Here is a 15,169-nt window from a genome sequence, read left to right on the forward strand (position 1 = left end):
ACTTGGGTAGCCCCACCACAAAGTCCATACCGACCATCTCCCAGGGCCTGTCTGCTATCGGCAGAGGGAAAAGAAGCCCAGCGGCCCGCTGCCGAGAGGACCTATTCCGGGCGCAAGAGACGCATGCCTCAATATAGTCCTTGACGTCACGGGCCATATGTGGCCACCAGTACGTCCTCGCCAAAAGGTCGGAGGTCCGTTTTGTCCCAAAATGTCCACCCACTCTGGACGAGTGAGCCCAAGAGAGGACCTCCGGTCGCAGACGGGCAGGGACAAATGTCTTGCCCGGAGGCACAGACTCAAGGGCAACCGGAGCCACAGTCCTCAGGCTTTCGGATGGGACGATCAGCCGAGGCTCCTCCTCCTCTTCCTCCGATGACACCACGGAGCGGGAGAGAGCATCGGCCCGGACGTTCTTCTCCCCGGAGAGAAAGTGGAGGGTGAAATGGAACCGGGAAAAGAACAAGGACCATCTAGCCTGGCGAGAGTTTAGCCGCTGGGCTGTTTGTAAATACACCAAGTTTTTGTGGTCGGTGAACACCTGGAAAGGGTGACGAGCCCCCTCCAGGAGGTGTCTCCACTCCGAGAAGGCCAACTTCATCGCTAGCAACTCCCTGTCCCCGATGGCATAATTCCTCTCCGCCGGTGTGAAGGTCTTGGAGAAAAAGAAGCATGGATGCTTCCGACCTTGCGTGTCCTTCTGGAACAGGACTGCTCCAGCACCGACGGAAGAGGCATCCACTTCCAGAATGAAGGGCTTGTCTACATCGGGGCGATGTAGAATGGGAGCGCTAGCGAAATGGGACTTAATGGTGGAGAAGGCCTTGGAGACCGGTTCCGACCACAACTTGGGATTTGCACCCTTCTTGGTGAGGGCTACCAAGGGTGCTACCAAAGTCGAGAAGTGGGGAATGAATTGGCGATAATAATTTATGAACCCCATAAAGCGCTGCACCGCTTTGAGAGAATGAGGTTCCTGCCAATCCATCACCGCCTGTAGCTTGGCAGGATCCATGGCCAATCCCTGGGCCGAGATGATATAGCCCAGGAAAGGCAAGGACTCCTGCTCAAACACACACTTCTCCAACTTGGCATAGAGGGAGTTCGCCCGCAGGCGATCGAAAACTTTGCAAACTTCTCTCCGGTGGGAGTCAATATCTGGAGAGTAGATGAGGATATCATCCAGATAGACTACAACCGAGGTGGTAAGCATATCCCGGAAGATATCGTTCACAAAGTCCTGGAAGACGGCCGGGGCATTACAGAGCCCGAAGGGCATCACCAGGTATTCATAGTGCCCGTCCCTGGTGTTAAATGCCGTCTTCCATTCATCCCCATCACGGATGCGAATCAGGTTGTAAGCCCCCCGCAGATCAAGTTTGGAAAATACCCTCGCTCCTCGTAGCCTATCAAACAGTTCTGATATCAGGGGCAGTGGATATTTATTCTTAACGGTGATGGCGTTAAGACCCCTGTAATCAATGCAAGGACGTAGTTCCCCACTCTTCTTCTGGACGAAGAAGAATCCCGCCCCCGCTGGTGACACTGACTTCCTAATGAATCCTCTTGCCAGATTCTCCCTGATGTACTGAGACATGACCTCAGTCTCCGGGAGAGATAGGGGATAGACTCGACCCCGGGAAGGCTCAGCACCAGGCAAGAGGTCAATAGGACAGTCATAGGGGCGATGCGGTGGAAGGGTCTCCGCCGCTTTTTTGGAGAACACGTCTGCATACTGCCGATAGTGTTTGGGGAGCGAGGAGAGATCAGCGGGAACCTCGGTGGAGGCAACCTGAACACACTCCCTCAGACATCTACCCTCACATGACTTACTCCACCCAATAATCCTCCCTGAGGACCACTCTATATGGGGGGAGTGATACCGCAGCCAGGGAACCCCTAGAAGTACCTGGTCAATACCCTCGGGCATGACGAGGAGGGATATCATCTCCTGATGAGACGGAGCCACAGAGAGTACCAAGGGGACGGTCTGGTGAGTTATCTGCGAGGGTAGAGTGGTGCCGTTTACCACTCTGACGGTGACTGGTGTAGACATCATAACCAGAGGTATAGCGTGCCGTTGGGCGAAGGCTGACGACATAAAATTGCCCTCCGCCCCGGAATCCACGCAAACCTCCACCGCCAGAGTGGAAGAATTAAACCCAAGAGTCCCCTTAAAGGACAGCTTGGAGGAAAACGTCGCTGGCTTTAGTGCGCCGCCTCCTACGGCCACTAGGCGCGAGCGTTCTCCCTGCTGCTGTGGGCACCGGTTGGCGAGGTGACTGGCCTGCCTACAAATATGACAGCTCACAGGAGCTCGAGCGGACCGGAGTCTAGATCCCTCACGGGAAGCCCCCTGACGCTCGGACGCCCGATCGGGGGATTCCAGAGGTCTAAAAAAACAAGGTGCCAACCTAAACCTCTGCCTACACTGGTCCCGTTCCAACCTTCGCTCGATGAAGCGAAGATCGATTCGGGTGGAGACAGAGATAAGCTCCTCCAGTGTAGCGGGAATCTCCCTGGTGGCCAGAGCGTCCCTCACATGGCCAGCCAAACCTCTCCAGAACGCCGGAATGAGGACCTTATCTGGCCACTCTAATTCTGAGGCCAGCGTCCGGAACTGGATGGCGAAGTGACTGACCATGGACGAGCCCTGTGACAGTGCCAGCAGCCAGAGCGCGGTGTCATGGGTGACTCGTGGTCCCAGGAAGACATGTTTCAGAGTGTCTAAGAACCGCGAAGCACCCTGCACCACATGATCACCACGCTCCCACAGCGGTGTGGCCCACTCCAAAGCCCTGCCCGACAGAAGGGAAAAAATAAATCCCACTTTAGCCCGCTCGGAGGGGAATCGGGCGGCCAGCAGCTCCAGCTGTATAGAGCACTGGCTTACGAAACCCCTACAAGCTGCACTATCACCCAAGAACTTTTCGGGCAGCGGGAGGTGGGACAAAGTCGGGGCAGGGATGGCAGTGGTCACACGGGAAACAGCCTCTGTGGCTGCCTGAACAGCGACTGCAGTAACATCCGCAGCTGAGGCTGAACGCTCGAGAGCCGCCAACCTGCCCTGCAGCTGCCGGATGTGCTGCAGCAGTCGCTGTTCATCCGCCATTACTAGCCAGACCCTGGCGCTAGTGTAATGTTAGGGTCGGCGGAACGCACCAGATATAAATAATAGGAGGTGCGTTCGCCGCCCGGGGTCCACCGTGCGGTATGTGACAAGACCGCTGCTGAGTAATGGCGGATGCACCGAAAGGTGAGGTACTGCGCTCGGGTTAACGTCACCCGAACGCTAAGTACGGCTCTGTTCACACACAGAGTCGCTAAAACAACAGAGTTGTATGAGGACGCTGGCCCTGTTTACTTCACAGGATACCCAGCGAATGACGCTGCAACCGCAGACGCCAAGAACGCTGCAACCGCAGCGCGGCAATAACTATCGCTGCTGAGCGACGGCGCCGGAACGACCGAGCACCGTCGGACGCTAGTGTGTCGTGCAGGAGGCACAGTGGCGTGTAGCTGGCCACAACCTGGAGCTGACTACCCAACAATCTGTCACCATTCGTAATAACCGAGGGAAGGGGTTTCAAATGAGTCAGTCACCAGTCCATGCATCCATCACCATACACACACAGCATAATATGCTACACTAGCGCATGGCCGAGCCGCCATGCGGGCTTTTTATAGCCATGCGCTTCCGGGACCTTCGAGTACTATAGGAAGGACCAATCAGATCCGACATAGGACCTGCACATGTGACCCCTGCTCTCCACTGAGAGGACAAGTTGTGGGCATGCCTAGTAGCACGGCATGAGGACTTAGCCTCGGGAGCAGTTCCCTGCAAAGCAGGTTGCATCACCATTGCTGCACCAGAGGTGGCAGCAACATCCAGGCTCACAGAACGAGTCAGAGGGAGATGCCTGGCCAGCCGAGATTGCTGAGCAGGAGTCCGAGTGGTCGGAGAGGAATGGCAGACCACCGGATGTCTGGCTCTGGATTCCCGCTGTGCAGTGCCAGGAATCCGATGCCTAACACCCATACAGTAGTTTTCTCCCACAGATGGGGTATCAGAGTACTCAGGACAAATTGGACAACAACTTTTGGGGTCCAATTTCTCCTGCTACCCTTGGGAAAATAAAAAAATTGGGGACTAATTGATCATGTTTGTGGAAAAAATACGATTTTGTTATTTTCATGCCCGGGCATTATAAACTTCTGTGAAGCCCTTGGGGGTTCAAAGTGCTCACCACATATCTAGATAAGTTCCTTAGGGGATCTAGTTTCCAAAATGGGGTCATTTGTGGGGGGTCTCTACTGTTTAGGTACATTAGGGGCTCTCCAAAGGCAACATGACACCCGCAGACCATTCCATCAAAGTCTGCATTCCAAAACGTCACTACTTCCCTTCCGAGCCCCGACGTGTGCCCATACAGTAGTTTTCTCCCACATATGGGGTGTCAGCATACTCAGGACAAATTGGACAACAACTTTTGGGGTCCAATTTCTCCTGTTACCCTTGGGAAAATAAAAAATGGGGACTAAAAGATCATATTTGTGGAAAAAATACGATTTTTTTATTTCACGCCCGGTCGTTATAAACTTCTGTGAAGCACTGGGGGGTTCAAAGTGCTCAACACACAACTAGATAAGTTCCTTAGGGGGTCTAGTTTCCAAAATGGGGTCACTTGTGGGGGGTTTCCACTGTTTAGGTACATCAGGGGCTCTTCAAAAGCAACATGACACCCGCAGACCATTCCATCAAAGTCTGCATTCCAAAACGTCACTACTTCCTTTCCGAGACCCAACGTGTGCCCATACAGTAGTTTTCTCCCACATATGGGGTATCAGGGTACTCAGGAAAAATTGGGCAACAACTTTTGGGGTCCAATTTCTTCTGGTACCCTTGGGAAAATAAAAAAATCGGTGACTAAAAGATCATGTTTATTTTCAGGCCCAGTGTTATAAACTTCTGTGAAGCACTGGAGGGGTCAAAGTGCTCACCACACATCTAGATAAGTTCCTTGGGGGGTCTAGTTTCCAAAATGGTGTCATTTGTGGGGGGTTTCCACTGTTTTGGTACATCAGGGGTTTTCCAATCACGACATGGTGTCCGATCTCAATTCCAGCCAAAAACGTCAAATGGCGCTGCTTCCCTTCCGAGCTCTGCCATGCGCCAAAATAGTGGTTTACCCCCACATGTGGGGTATCAGCGTACTCAGGACAAATTGTACAATAACTTTTAGGGTCCTGTTACCCTTGGAAAAATAAGAATTGAGGGTGAAAAGATCATTTTTGTGGAAAAATATGATTTTTTAATTGTACCGCTGTACGTTATAAACTTCTGTGAAGCTCTTGTGGGTTCAAAGTTCTCACCATATATCTAGATAAGTTCCTTGGGGGGTCTAGTTTCCAAAAAGGGGTCACTTGTCAGGGTTTTCCACTGTTTAGGTACATCAGGGGCTCTCCAAACGTGACATGGCGTCCGATCTGAATTCCAGCCAATTCTGCATTGAAAAAGTCAAACGGCGCTCCTTCCCTTCTGAGCTCAGCCATGCGCCGAAACAGTGGTTCCCCCCCCACATATCAGGTATCAGCGTACTCAGGACAAATTGCACAATAAATTTTGCAGTCCAATTTCTCCTGTTACCCTTGGTAAAATAAAAAAAATTGAACCTGAAGTATTTTTTTGTGAAAAAAAGTTAAATGTTCATTTTTTTTTAAATATTCAAAAAGTCCTGTGACGCACCTAAAGGGTTAATAAACTTCTTGAATGTGGTTTTGAGCACCTTAAGGGGTGCAGTTTTTAGAATGGTGTCACTTTTGGGTATTTTCTATCATATAGACCCCTCAAAGTGGCTTCAAATGTGATGTGGTCCATAAAAATAAAATGGTGTTGCAAAAATGAGAAATCGCTGGTCAATTTTTAACCGTTTTAACTTCCTAACAAAAAAAAAATTTTGGTTCCAAAATTGTGTTGATGTAAAGTAAACATGTGGGAAATATTACTTATCAATTTTTTTATGTGCCGTATCTCTGTGATTTAAGGGCATAAAAATTCAAAGTTGGAAAATTGCGAAATTTTCGCCAAATTTCTGTTTTTTTCACAAATAAATGCAAGTTATTTGAATTAAATTTTACCACTAACATGAAGTACAATATGTCACGTGAAAACGATGTCAGAATCACCGGGATCCATGGAAGCGTTTCAGAGTTATTACCTCATGAAGGGACAGTGGTCAGAATTGTAAAAATTGGCCCGGTCATGATCGTGCAAACCACCCTTGGGGCTTAAGGGGATAATGCATCCCATTATTTTATTTGCCTTTGCAGCAGCTGCCTGACACTGGCCACTAAATGTGAGTTTGTCATCCACCCATACATCCAGGTCTTTTTCAGTGACAGTTTTGCCCAGTGTTACAATTAAGCACATAATTATACATCTTGTTTGTTCTACGCAAGTGCATGACCTTACATTTATCCCCATTAAAGCTCATTTGCCATTTATCAGCCCAAGCTTCTAGTTTACATAAATCCTCCTGTAATATAAAATTGTCCTCCTCTGTATTGATTACCCTGCAGAGTTTAGTGTCATCTGCAAATATTGAAATTCTACTCTCTATGCCCCCTACAAGGTCATTAATAAATAAGTTAAAAAGAAGTGGGCCCAATACTGACCCCTGTGGTACCCCACTGCTAACTGTGACCCAGTCCGAGTGTGCTCCATTAATAACCACCCTTTGTTTTCTACCCCTGAGCCAGCTCTTAACCTACTTACACATATTTTCCGCTATCCCCATTGTTCTCATTTTATGTATCAACCTTTTGTGTGGCACCATATCAAAAGCTTTTGAAAAGTCCATGTACACTATGTCCACTGCATTCCCTTGGTCCAGTCCATAACTTACCACTTCATAAAACCTTATCAGATTAGTCTGACAGGAACAGTCCCTTGTAAACCCATGTTGATATTGGGTCATAAGGTTATTCTTCTTCAGATACTCCAGTATAGTATCTCTTAGAAAACCCTCCAGGATTTTACCCACAGTTGAAGTTAAACTTACTGGCCTATAATTTCCAAGTTCAGTTTTGGACCCCTTTCTGAATATTGGCACCACATTTGCCATACGCCAGTCCTGTGGTACAGACCCTGTCATTATGGAATCTTTAAAGATTAAAAATAATCGTCTATCTATGATGCAAAAATAATTATTTTTTCTGCAAAATAATTTTTGTGTAAAAGCACACATTGCAGAAAATTTCTGCACAAAAACCTGAATCCCTTCCCAGAAACCGCACCTATTTTTCCGCGGCGGTTTTTGTGCGTTTTTTGCGCGGTTTTGATGCGTTTTTGATGCGTTTTTTACCGCAGCGGTTTCTAAAAGCATGGGAGAAGCCAAAGGCTGTGTGCACACGCTGCGGATTTTGCTGCGGTTCCGCAGCGGTTTTGGCTGCTGCGGACCCGCAGCAGTTTTTGCTGCGGTGTACAGTACAATGATTCCCTATGGGAATCAAAAACCGCAGTGCAGACGGTGCGGAATTTTTCGCGCGGATTATCTGCGGTTTTCAATCCGCAGAAAGAATTGACATGTCAATTCTTTCTGCGGATTCCCCTGCGGTTTGCCATCTCCTCCATTGAGGAGATGAAAAACCGCAGGGCCAAACCGCAGAGCAATCCGCAGGTAAAACCGGTTTCACCTGCGGATTTTACAAAATCCGCACCTAATCCGCAGCGTGTGCACACAGCCTAAACCGCGGAAAAAAACGCAAAATTAATGTGCATGCTGCGGTTTTTACCGCGATGCGGTTTTTTCGCGGTAAAAAACGCATCAATGTGCACAAAAAGTGCAAAATGCATAGAAATGACTGTGCATCTTATTTTTAGCGGTTTTATAGCGGTTTTATAGTGAAAACCGTGGTAAAAACCGCTAAAAAAACGCTGTGTGTGAACACAGCCTAAAAATTTGGTATCGCTGTAATCGTACTGACCCAAAGAATAAAATTGCCTTATCAATTTTACCACAGGACATAACCCCCCCCAAAAAAAAAATCCTGAATGGCTGGTTTTTGTTCATTCTGCCTCCCAAAAATCAGAATAGAAAGCGATCAAAAAATGTATGTGTCCGAAATTGGTACAGTACCTTTAAAACCTTCAACTCCAAAAAATAAGCCCTCACATGACTCTGTGGGCCAAAATATGGAAAACTTATAGTTCTCAAACTATGGCAATGCAAAACCTATTTTTTTGCAATAAAAGCATCTTTTATTGTGTGACAGCAGCCAAATATAAAATCTCGATATTGTCAAGGTCTGCTGAGTTTCTGGGATTAGATGGTTTTAGGGTTAACCTGGACGAATGGTGTTGTTTTTTGGTATTTATCATATAGACCCCTCAAAGGGACTTCAAATGTGATGTGGTCCCTAAAAAAAAATAATGGTTTTGCAAATTTTGTTGGAAAAATTAAAAAGCGCTGGTCAGCGTTTAACCCTTGTAACGTCTTAACAAAAAAAATTTGGTTCCAAAATTGTGATGATGTAAAGAAGACATGTGGGAAATGTAATTTATTAACTATTTTGTGTGACATATCTGTGATTTAAGGGCATGAAAATTCAAAGTTTGAAAGCTGCGAAATGTTCGCAAAATTTGTTTTTTCACAAATGAACGCAGTTCATGTTGATGAAATGCTACCACTATCATGAAGCACAATATGTAATGAAAAAACCTTCTCAGAGTCACCGGGATCTGTTGAAGCGTTCCAGAGTTGTTACCTCATAAAGTAACAGTGGTCAGAATTGTAAAAATTGGCCAGGTTATTAACATGCAAACCACCTTCGGTGGTAAAGGGGTTAAGTAAAATAGGTCACTTACATTTTTTCGAAAATATGCAGCGTAAAAAACCTCTCCAAAATCTCATTGGGAGAACATAGCCTCAGTATGAAGAAGCTCCCATCATTCCTTTTGGTACTGTGCTCGGCTTTTTCCAGCAGCTCCATAGAGAATGAATGGAGTGGTGGTCAAGTATCTGTACTGCTACTTCATTTTTCACATGAATAACTGGGATAAAAGTGCTCTGTTCAGTCAAGAGCAGTGGAGGTCCAGCTGTTGGACCCCAACTAATCTATATAAATTATCGCCTATCTTCACCAAACAATCCCTTTTGATTCTTATTACCGTAACTGTTATCGTGAGCATGGAAAAAAACAGCAATGTAGTTTCAATTAATTGTTCTCCTATTGGCTAGGGTCACACCACCTTATTTTTTCTCACCTGAGAAAATCGGGCTGCTTATACTAATCACTCTCAGATCAGAGTTTCATCAGGGTTTAGTCCGATTTTCTTGGACGAACAGAGGATGGGTAAAAAAATTCTCCATCTTCTACATTCTATCAGTCCGTGAAAATCGGACCACACTCAGATGTCATTTGGATGCAGTCTGATTTTTTTAAATTATTTTTGTTTTCCACAGACTCATTGACTTGCATGGTCGAGTGCAATCCGATTTTTGAATGCAATTTGTGCATGCTGAGATTTCTTTTCCTCAGACAGACTCTGTGACATGTTCTGGAATAGAATGCAGAGTGGTAATGAAAGATTTTTAGGTGTTTAAGATATGCAAAGTTATACAGTAGATAGATATCCATGAGATATATAATTAGAGCCTTGCATGTGTAACTTACTATACATGTATTAACCAAATAAATAAATGAAACGAATGGCGTGGGATCCCCCTTATTATTTCTAACCAGCAAAGGTAAAGCTGGAAGCTGTGAGCTGATATTACCAGGCTGGAAAGGTCCAGGATATTGGGCCTTTCCCAGCTTAAAAATACAAGCCCTCAGCCAACCCAGAAGTGGTGCATCACGTGAGATGCCCCAATACTGACGCTTTGCCTTTTCTCTTCCCAATTGCCCTGGTGCGGTGGCAAATGGGGTAATGGTTTATGGGGTTGATGTCAGCTGTGAATTGGCCAAAAACACTGCTGACATCAAGCCCTAGGGTTAGTAATGGAGAAGTGTCTATCAGACACCCACGTTACTAACCCAGTAATTAAAAAAAAAAAGCACACACACAAAAATACTTTATTCAAATTAACACTCCAACACTTTCCCTGGTTCACCACTTTATTAAGAAAAAAAATCCCATGCAAATCTATTGAATCCAACGAATGAAAACCTGCAAGGAACATACACACAAAACCCAGACAAACAAAACAAAAAAACACTTTCCCTCGTTTACCACTTTATTTAAAAAAAATAAAAAAGATCCCACACAGGTCTGTCGATTTGAGGCTCCAGGGTGTTTGCAAACAGCCATTGCCGCGTCACGCTGTGAAGTCCTTAACGTTACCGCTCATCAGAGTCCGGGTCATGCTGCCCATGTCACACAGATGGTACACATGGATGGCCAAAAGTAAAGCACACGGATAGTAAAAATGGACCATCGCACGCTTATGTTATTTTTTATTGGACGTATGAAGTGTGCCTTGTCCTTGTGCAAAGTCTGTTAAAGTGAATGTGCGTGGTATTGGCTCCAATCTATAGGAATACATAGAATAGTGTTTCTTGCATTTGTCAATGTGATGTGTACTACGATACAATATAGACTGTGCAATTACCACTTCGCACCAAATGTGTATACAACGTGTGTCATCAGTTCAAAAACATCAAGTGACAAATGTGGCTGGAGGGAATGCAAGCTACAACAAGACTCTCAGAGCACCTTGTAACAGAAGGTTCAAATGATTTATATGTGACTTGTTCTCCTAAATTGCTGCAAATTACACCCAGTTGTTGATACACATCTCTACTCAGAGTAACTATTTGACTTCTTCAATAAATTTCATTTACTTGTTCGGCGCCAGGAATGCTACAACATGGCTACAAAATCAGAGAAGATACAAACCGCCTACAGATGTGCCGCTTGTTACTTTTCTTCTAGTAAGAAAACAATAGTCTTTAGGTGCACTTTGACGTTGCGAGATCAGTTTAATGCGATTCATCATCCCCTCCACAGAAACATCCTCAACCATCCGAAAAACATCAATTTTTAGGCTAGGGTCACACCAGTATATTTGCTCTCATTTGAAAGAATCAAGCTGATTGTGCTAATCACACTCTGATCAGAGTTTGAGCAGGGTGAGATCTGTGAGGAGGAAAAAAATACCAGTCCGTGAAAATTAGACTGCACTCAGATGTCCCCTAAGTGCAGATCGATGGTTTCCATGGAGTCATTGACTTGTATGGCCGAGTGTGCGCCGATATTTGATCCAACTAGGGCATTCTGAGCTCTTTATCCTCAGATAGACTCTATCTGAAGAAAGAATAAGACATGTGCACGGTTCATAGAATAACATTGGTCTGAGTGCAATCTGATGTTTTGTTGGATCACACTTGGACCAAAAATACAGTCATAACCACGAGCACTATAGGTGTCATTTTGTTAACATCTAATTCTGCTGTGCCTAGGTTCTTGATGTTGGATTGTTTGTGTTAGGAACGGCGGAACGCACTAAATAAAAATAAATAATAAAGTGCGTTTGCCGCTCGGGGTCCACCGTGCAGTAGGTGTTACACCGCTGCTAGCTAATGGCAGACGCACAATATGGCAGTATATCGCACACGGGTGGAACGTCACCCAAGTGCGCTAAGCAATCTCTGTTTGCTCACAGAGATGTCAGCAGAGGTAAACACAAAAGGCTGAGCCTGTTAGTGTCACAGGGCTCAGGTAAATGCACACACGGTATCTGGTCACAGGAGCAGGACCCAAGACACAGGAGCTGCGTCCGTCCATGCGTGCGATGTCACTACTGCGGATGCCAAAGAGGGCTGCAACTGCAGCGCGGCGTAGGACACTGCCGCTGGTCGACAAAGCAAGGAAGCAGGCGCAATGTCGGACGCTAGCACTGTGGATGATGCTGTAGTGGCTTGAGGTTTGCCGCGCGCTGGCGCTGACTCTAATCTAAATATAGAGAATATAATATCCGGCACTCAATTTTAATAGCTGCTCAAAATTATTTTATTTCAATGACATAATCTAAAATGTAACGTTTCGGTCTTTATCGACCTTCATCAGACAGATTATGTTAATTGAAGAAATTTCATAAGATAAGTGTGGGGAAAATTCCCAATAAGTCATAAGAAGGAGTCTCAAAGGGAAAGCTTGTGAAGAATTCAGGCATTTAGCAGAAATATTAACCACTAAACTGGCATTACCTGGGATCTGGTGTGCTTCCCGTCCCAGTTGGTTTCTGAAACACTGGCCACCCCTCCTCGTCCTTTTCTTTGGTAAGGTCTCCGGTCGGAGCCTAAAAAAGATTGTTTGTGAGGGTCTGTGCGTTCGCTGTCTGAGCTGGATGCTGAAGTTCCACCCATATTTCAGTAGTAACGATAATTTGGATGAGAGGAGGTGCCCTGCCATTTATACAACCTTTTATTCAAATAATCCTGCGTATCACGAATAAATTTCTGTCTCTTCCTTTTTTCTTTTTCCTTCCTAAAGGTATCCACGTGTTCTGTTGTACGAGACTTTACCAGGTCAAACTCGTCTTTAGATAGAGTGTCCTTCAATTGTGTTTCCACATTAGATACTTTGTCTTGACTGTTCTTAATCTCTTTGTTGAGATGTTCCAAGGTCAATGTCATGAGATCTAATGAACATTTATTAAGAATTTTTATGACAAAATTCTGAATTATCTTGGAACAGTGTTGGTCTCCCACATGTCCCTTCTTAAACCTGGCGATCTTGCCGCCTCTGATACCTTCCACGTGTCCCGGTTTTCCGTATCACCTGCTGAGACATCAGACTTGCCTTCGGACGAGTCTGAGGCCTATGCCTCTGATGGGCACAAGGTGGTGGATTGGAAGGCTCAGTGGGGAGGGGGCCCTAGGAGGGGGGGTAATGTTAGGCATCAGGTTTCTGCATCTGCTCTGCAGGAATCCAGAGCCTCACATTCTGCGGTCTCCTGCTGTCTATCTACCGCAGAGGAGATTGCTTTGCAGCAGATCACTCCAGAGGCTAAGTCCCTCTGTTCTCCTACTGGGCATGCTCACGAGACGATCTCCCATTGGAGATCGGGAGTCATGTGCCCAGGTCCTGCTCCAGATCTCATTGGTCCATCTCGGAGATCTGGAAGCTTCCGGAAGGTCCCGGCTATAAAAAGCGCGCATCACCGTTCGGCCTCTGCTCTGCAGAAACCTGACACCTAACAGTTTGTTTAGGTTTGTTTGGATGGAAGGGACAGAGATACTTAATGGCAGATTATACTGCAGTTTTGGCAGTGAATTGGGGCTGTAACTTCCCTTGACTGCTCAGACTTATCTAGACTTTGTATTTATTTACTGGTTCTTTTCTTGGGTTGGCATTTGTTTAGTGGTTTTGGTTTTGTTTTTGGGTCTTGTTGGGCTCTGAAAAGATTTAGGGGTCTGCTCTGACTGTAGGGTCTGTGGGTGTCTGCAGAATCAAGTGGCCAAAAATGATTGAGCAGCAATATCTAAAGCCAAAAAACAGAAGTCATCAGCAGCCTGGGCCAGATGGAGGAGATAAGGAAAATGAAGGACTAAAATCTGTCACCTCTACTGATATATCTAAAGTCTTATGTCAAGATGGCTTTTTGTGTAGCCCAAGCCTAACTTACTAATGGGTGTTACCATTCCCCTTGTCGAGAAGAAGCATCACTACACAGCCTGATACCATCAGAGATGATCAGACAGTGCCAATATGTAGTGTTTCGCACTGTGATTACAAGAATGGTAGCACCTAATGTTAATTCTGATGGTGGTGGTGTCTACAGACACAGAAGGGAGGCATGGTTGGGCGAAGCAAAGTTTGGGAAATGGACCAGGACCTATGGTCCACTTAATTCCATCATAATGATACCCATACACATGTGACAGTGCCATTGTATTTCAGTTCATCCCATTCACCTCAATGGACTCAAGAATAGACCATCAATTAAAAATCCTGGAAAACGCCTTAAAAACTCCTTGATAACGTCCTGCGGTTCGGCCATACACGACAGCCCATCAGTAACACTCACAAATAGGGAATGCATTGCTCTACATATGTACGAGTGTATTACCTATGCAATCACAGAATGTTCAAGCCCTCTCATAAATATTGGTAAATATTGAAAAATAAAATTATTGTTTTTTTAACGTAAAAACATCCCCAAAATCCCAGTTTCCCCATTAAAAAAATAGTTTAACCTAGAAAATATAAATGTCATCCAGAAAGAGAAACAAACTACATCTATTGGCAACTAGGTCATCTGTTTGCACTTGTGTGTATGGAGCAGGAAGATGAACAGATGGTGATATCACATAAATGTGTTACTATCTACCTGAAACACTCATGTCCGCAAGGTGCCAGTTTTACAAGCTGTGTAATCCACACATTATGTGCTGAGGGAGTTTTTACACATTTTGAAGGAAAATATTGCAAGCTATAACAGCTTTAAGGCAAAGCTGAGTATCCAGGTACGGAGCACATAAATATGTGGATTTCTAATTGTGTTCTTTGCACCAGAAATACGTGTTGCCAGGAGCCAGCAAGGTGACTTTTTTTTAGAATGGGATTTTAGCAGATGGTGCTACAAAAAAAAGCAAGTAAACAAGAAAATTGCAAATGGAAATCACTTAAAGGGTTTGTCTATGATTATAAATCATAGATTCCTTCTGAAACCAGAGCCACACTTTTCTAATGATTGCACCTGGTACTGCAGCTCAGTTGTACTAATAGTACTAATACATCAAACAACCTGTATGTTGCTGTTTTTCTAATCCTGGACAACTCTAATCTCCTTCGATAATTCTAGCCATTATCAGTCTGTTTTCTAAGTGCCAACTGCGACTGTTAGAGGACCTTTCGCTTTTTTTATTATTATTTAAACAGTACCTCGTTCGCCATTGTTCTACTGATTCTGGAACAGTTTTTATTTTGTATTCTTCCGTTCCAAATGTATCCCTCCTGGCTTTAATGGTGCAATTATTCCCCTTCCATTCAAGTTGCACCCTAGCGGCTAGGGCTGGACTGGCCATCTGGCAATTCTGGCAAATGCCAGAAGGGCCTGTTTGGTCATGGGCCGCCATGTCTGCTACATTGTTAACAGCATTGGTGTTCTCAAAACAGAGTTGTGACGGAGCACAAAGTCACTGACTTCATCACTAACCCCAG

The sequence above is a fragment of the Dendrobates tinctorius genome, unplaced genomic scaffold (assembly GCF_039654945.1).
Source record: "Dendrobates tinctorius isolate UK_male_01 unplaced genomic scaffold, ASM3965494v1 ptg000010l, whole genome shotgun sequence".
Lineage (NCBI taxonomy): Eukaryota > Metazoa > Chordata > Amphibia > Anura > Dendrobatidae > Dendrobates > Dendrobates tinctorius.